This window comes from Malus sylvestris, chromosome 9, assembly GCF_916048215.2.
Source record: "Malus sylvestris chromosome 9, drMalSylv7.2, whole genome shotgun sequence".
Taxonomy (NCBI): Eukaryota; Viridiplantae; Streptophyta; class Magnoliopsida; order Rosales; family Rosaceae; genus Malus; species Malus sylvestris.
In genome coordinates, this window is record NC_062268.1 from 33404260 (window position 1) to 33410708 (window position 6449).

A 6449-nucleotide genomic window follows, 5' to 3' on the forward strand; every position below is an offset into this window, starting at 1 on the left:
TCAGCTTATATATAGTTAATACTCATTTGTGTACTATTTGTTCGGTTAATGGAGCTCTTGGAACCTAAATTTGTGAAATTTCACTTATTTGAGTCTAAAGCCAAATTATGAGATTTTGAGATATTATTGTGTATTTAGGCTAAATGAAAATTAAGATATTTTTAGTTGCATTAGGTGGCACATGTTTTGGGGCGTGACTTTATGCCAAACTAATTGTTATTTGTATATGTTTGCAATTCATTCCATTGTTGGTGGATTTGGGGAGGTAGAATGCTTAGCAAGTGGCTCTTTAGTTTTCTACTAGCTAGTAATGCCCGCGCGTTGCTGCGGGATTACAAATTCCAAGAATAACAAATTTGTAAGGGCAAGTACCTAATTGAAAGCCTTCTGGAAGCAGTACAACACCTTTTGGAACCTTTGCCTCATTCTGGTCCAGAGAGCATAATTAATGTGCAAGCAATTTAAACATTTCTCAGCACCATAGCATCATATTTCCTAGGATTAATCAACAATGGCTCCTCCAGCTTTGAAATAGCAGCTGGGCAAACAAACACAAATCCGCATTTACAGATTTTCACTTCACTCCCAAATAAATAATTAATAAAAATAACATGGAGAATTTCTACGTCTAAATAATTAATAAAAAAAAGATATTTCGGGGAAATTCAAAGTCAGCACCTTGAGTTAGCTTCTTTGATTCTAGTACATTCCAAAACTGAGACAGATTGCTCTCCATTTCCTCTCATAAAACAGACGTGATGTTTCTATTTTTTGATCAACCAAAGCATAGTCAACATCTTTTATAGTCACTTAGATTGCATCTCCTTACATGATTGAAAAATCAATTGAATCACAATTAAAATTTGTTAACAAAATTTTTAAATCATATATCCAATCTCACAGAGAAATCACAATCAAACAGTTGTTATTTGGTGGAGAAACTTAAAATCCAAAAATGCACCTTAATGTCCTAGAGAGAACAGAATTGCAAGCAAAAGTAGAATATTGAAACAATACCATGATAATCACGAAATAAGTTTATGGGTTTGCTAATATTGATTTATTAGGTTCCAACTTTGTCTCAATTTATCATTTTCTGTTAAAAACATTTAGGCACTTACCAAGAAAAAAACAATTAATTATTTGATGCTACTTACAAAACCAATTGGTATATATAGGCTTTGATTAAAAGGTTAAGTATTTACCAAAAGATTCAAGCTGCAAAAATGCATATAAGCCAATAATTTTATCCACTGTGATTATTTGTATGATCTGCATTTATTTAGAATTCATAAATGCATGAAAAGGTTTATAGGAACTTAAAAATTTTAGAACAATGAAAAACTATGCATGTATTGTGAACTCTATGTACAGAGCTTTTACATGGCCAAAAGAAAACAAAATAATCAGTAAGAGCTCTTACATGCACATATCAACAAAGAAAATTCATCAGCATTTTCTTACCCTTTCTTTCACAAAATCTTGTCTTCCAACCAGATCCTGCTATCTAATCCACACCTTGTCATGTACATGAAAATACACTCCAAATGTAAATTTCAAAGTTGTAATTTAAAATCATCATGCTAAGATAGGCAATCCAAGATAATGCTACTCTTTAGTCTGGATTTTAAGTCTTCAAATTCAGAAACATTTCTGGAACGAATAAAATGATCTAGGACCATCATTCAAATAGAAACTCTTGGCCCTTCATTTGATTAGATAGTGCTCTAAATTAAAACCTAGCAATCAATTCGCAAGCCAGTCAAAGTAAAATCTAAAGCAACCCACTTTAAATTTATAAGCCAACAATCCAACATTAATAACAAAAAAGAACGATGCAAAAAACAGAACTCATACGAAAAGACATTGAACAATAGCTTAAATCCAAAGCAACAAAGATTAATCTAATAACAAAAACCAATAAAAAAGGACAGAGTTTAGCGACTGACCTTGAAATTAATCCAAAAAAAAAATTGAAATAATCAAATTCCAAACCAATCTCATAATTCTGCAATGGAGAAGAAAATAGTAGAGATATTAACATAGATTTTTTGGTTTGTATAGTTGGGAACACTTTGCAGAACTGGAGAAAAACGTGTACCTGATCAATTTGTACTGCCCTATCTGGTGGATTCTATCTTATGGTTGCCTCTCAACAGCTGCGTTCCACCACGGGTTGATTAAGAAAACCTATTCTAAAATGCAACGTCTTTAAATCACTTAATCCCCTTATGTATAACTTAATTCTCAATAATTTAGACATGAAAACACAATTTAAAAATTGTGACAGAACACATTACTCACATGCGATGCAATTGTTAGATGAAGAGCAACTCCTCTTTCAAGCTCATTAAGAACATGATGCAATCTGGATCCTCATTTAATCTCTTGCAGACATAGTCATGCTTCCAAACAACTGAACACAATTGATACCAAATTGCAACAATTTCTTTAAATTAGTCACAATAATCTATTGATGCACAAATAGAAAATTGTTGTATATATTTAGTATCACCTTTTGTAAGGAGTAGTTAATGATATCCAAGAACGATGACATATCATGGGTTAAACTATCTATGAGTTGAAAAAACTAAAGCGCATTGTACAAAGCAAATGAAACAGCTAAAAAGCAAATGAAATAACTAAGTTACCATTCTTTGTCTTAAGCAGCAAAACTCTCATTCCATCAGGTACCTTTCCACTTCTTCATATCCTCTGCAACAAAATAAACTATATCAACATCAAAGTGATACTCACCAATTGAAGTCCACATGATACAAAGCCTCGGTCAAAAAAGGGACAAAAAAAGTAGTTAATAAGAAACAATTTTGCTGCTATATAAACTGATGTATTGGTAATGGCATAGAATGCCTATAAAGCTACTTACAGTGCAACAAATTTCAATGCATATATACTGATGTTCTTGTCTTTGCAAACAGCCAGCTTCTATTGACGCATTGAAGTTTCGATAAATATTATATGTTCCAATAATTGAATCGAAGCCTCCTTCCAAAAATCCTAATCGCAAAACCAAGAATCACAATCAAAACAAATGGTACAAACACATACGCAAAGATATATACTTATATGTACTTAGCTACTGTACAAACCACTCTTTTTTTCATAACCTTGACATCAAAGTAAACCTTCGTTCTACAGTTCAACCGCCTCATTTCTTCCTGCAACTGCAAGTGTTCAAACGAAGCTGTAAAATAAAGTGAAAGAGTAAAATAATAGATTATCATGGCAATAACTAAAGAAATTCATCCATATTGGCGTATTCAATCGCATCACTCCCTTTTTCCCTACTAAATAAAATATAGGTCAGTGATTCAATACAAATATATTCACAAAAATAAAAAAATTCTAAGATTTTCTCCAGGGATATCCCAGAATTTAAATTCACACTAAACCCATTCCTTAATTGTCTTAATTGGAGCGAACCCAGAAACAAAATAACGAAAAAAAATGAAAAACTTATTCTCAACATCTAAACAGCTCAAAGCCCAGAAAAAAAAAAAAGAATACCTTTGCGAGTTTGGAGCTCTTTTCTTATAAGTGTTACAGTATTGGTGCGGCACCTTAATCCGTCGTGTTTCCCGGTAATAAACGAAGGTGGAGCTACTGGTTTGGATGAAGAAGAAGAAGATGGGGATCCGAGCCTACAAACAAAATCACAAAAAGCAAACTTAAACACAAAACCCAACTGCAAATCCTAAACCACCAAAAAAAAAAAATTAAAACACCCACGCTGAGAAAGGCGGAAAAAACTCACCAGTAAACGCTAACTTTTCTGGGTAAAAAATTGAATCGACTCGAATGAAAAATCAAAAAAAAGTTCTAGCTGCAGAGTGCTTTTTCCGGCAAGAGAACACCGTTGTTGATAATTTATGAGAGAGATAGCAAGGTTGGAGAGCGAGACAAACCGCCGTTTTCGAGACAAAGAAAGCTAGGGTTCATAATAGCAAAAACTGAGAATGGCGAGAGAGAGAAGCGAAAAGCACAGAAGAAGTCGAAAGCAGGTCCAGCGATGATGGACGCGTGGGCAAGCCGGGCAACTCTTCCTAAGCACGATGACGGAGAGGATCCATCGATGACAGACACGTGGAAGCAATGGGCAAAAGCGGCATTTCGGTGCCCCAAAAACCAAAGAGAGGAACAACCGGAGGAAAAAGGCAGGGACAAAATCGTCCCACCACTGGTCATCCACAGTACCACCCTGATTGGGTTTTAGTATATAAAGATATATGAGCAACTCCAACCATCTCCCAATTGATAGGGCAATTGAGTTGAATTGCTCGTGATGCCAAAAAATCCCATAGCAGTCCAACAAAGAATAGGCAATTGGAGGAAAGGCAGGAGCTCGTTTAACCCTACCAATTCTTGCCTGGGCTTGAGCCCGATGGCCATCGTTAAAAAAAAATTGAAAATTATAGTTTGTGCCACATGGCACAATATGGTATCTGATTCAAACAAATTTGGTAAATTAATGGCTAGATTAATCCGAAGATAAAAAAAATTCTAAAAAATACAATTATTTTTAACATCTTAACAAACTTATAAAGTTCAACCATTTTCTCCATTTGCCTTTTATTTTTAATTAATTATGTTTCTTTGTAATGCTATGCTTTACTTAGTATTCAAAACTAAATTATCAGAGTTAAATAAGGAGTTTTATTTTCAAAGAACAAATCTACTTAGTACACAACTTACAAGGCATAAAAAATAAAAAAAAATTAATATTTGTGAGTAGTAATTGCCCATGCCCATGCCCTTGCCCTTGCAATTCTTCTTCTCAAACGACTGGACTTGCACAAACACAATTACTATTTAATGTGAACTGTCAGGGTAATTTCACTACCCTTGCCCTCCTAAAATAGGTGAACTTACTCTAAAGAAAGCCAAGGCATGAAGATGAGGGGCCTCAAACGATCAAACAAATACTCAATCTATCAAAACCAAGAGCTGCACCCTTTTGATTTCAAAGCCTTATCCAATATTGCAGGCTCTTTCATTTCTTTCAGTCAAAATACTCTTTCAATTTCTCATAGCTTTGTTGTCTTTACTAGTGTTCCTCTTTAAATCTCGCTTGTAATAGCTACTAGCATTTAAATACAAGTTCTCTCTTTGAACTATTATTGTCATTTCAATATAAAGCACTTGAGCAACTTCTCTTTCTTTTTGAATCAAGGCTTGAACTCTGTGTCAAGGCTTTAATTCAACTTACACATTTTTTTTTTACATTTTTTATTATTATTAAGGGGAGGGGAGGGTTCAAAACTTTTACAATAATTTAGAGAATGAGAATTTCAAACTCGGGACGCATGGGTAGAAATCTAAAACCCTCTCCACTAGGATGTTGGACCGCATGTTGTTCACCATTTACGTATTGTGATTTAATTCTCTACATAAGTGAAGTCCTTAATTAGTAAGCAAGGCAAAGAAAGAACCTAAATTTGAGCCACTCACACTCGATGACACAATCTCTTGGGTTTAAGTTAATAAAGCGCAATCTCCATCACTTAAATCCCGTGTATTAGTAGTAGCTAGTGATGAGTCAATATAATATTATATATTTTACCCTATTCTTAGTATAATTTGGTAATTATTTTGGTAGAATTTTGATACTTTGCTTTATATTTTCAATGTAGGACATTCGACTTCCTCTGGAGAAAAACATGACCAAACGGATGAATTTTGGAGTGATTCAAATTTGAGGACGTTCGTGTGTCTCTTGGTGTGTTCATCGCAAAATTTGGGATTTTTCTACCAAGTGGTTATTTTCTGGCAATTTAATAAAAAAACAGTGCGCGTTGTTGGAAAATGACATTTTGGGGCTTAAACTGCAGTTTTGGAGCCCAAGATGACTTCGTATGGGTTCGTGGCCGTTTGGAGAAGTGTTCAGAATAGTTCAAGCTTTAAATCGATCTATTTTGGGCCAGTTTTGGAGCTGATTTGGATCCAAAACATGGTTGTGCAGATTTTTGGGCGAATTTACCAAGTCAATTTAGGATTATGTTTCCTATTTTATTTCAATTTATTAGGTTTCTTAGTCTTATTCTAAGACTTTTTAATAGGATGATTTTATTTAGAGTAGTATAAATAAGCCTTTTTGGCCAGCCCTAGGGGGAATGTACGCAAGATTAGGGAGAAGAATTTGGCTAAAGCTTAGAGATTTTCAGACTTTATTCTACAAGATGTTTTCAATCTTCTTCTAGTTTAATACAATTATGTTGATTTTAATTATGTAACTAATTTTCTTTTGCTAGGGCAATGCCTGAACTGTAGTATGAATATCTAGTTTTTATTTAATTGCTTATGATATTATACATGCATACTTTGAATTATTAATCACTGTGCTTTAAAGTGTCTTTGTGTCTTAATGATTCGCGATTATTAGGATATTTAGATAAGTAATTGAATGCAATTCCGTCGGGATACAACCGGGG

General features: G+C 33.9%; 1 long non-coding RNA gene across 3 annotated transcripts; it reads right to left on the reverse strand.

Moving 5' to 3' along the window:
* Window positions 1-378: 378 nt before the first annotated feature.
* Window positions 379-4155, reverse strand: LOC126582138 (uncharacterized). Of its 3 annotated transcripts, none has more exons than XR_007609281.1 (10): window positions 3776-4155; window positions 3529-3662; window positions 3129-3205; window positions 2888-3018; window positions 2652-2715; window positions 2305-2416; window positions 2102-2190; window positions 1465-2008; window positions 679-824; window positions 379-538 (listed from the first exon to the last, which is right to left on the reverse strand). It is a non-coding gene; the product is annotated as an uncharacterized LOC126582138 (long non-coding RNA). The 3 variants fall into 3 exon arrangements; XR_007609280.1 differs by having other exon boundaries at window positions 679-764; window positions 2102-2195; XR_007609279.1 differs by having other exon boundaries at window positions 2102-2195.
* Window positions 4156-6449: the final 2294 nt, after the last annotated feature.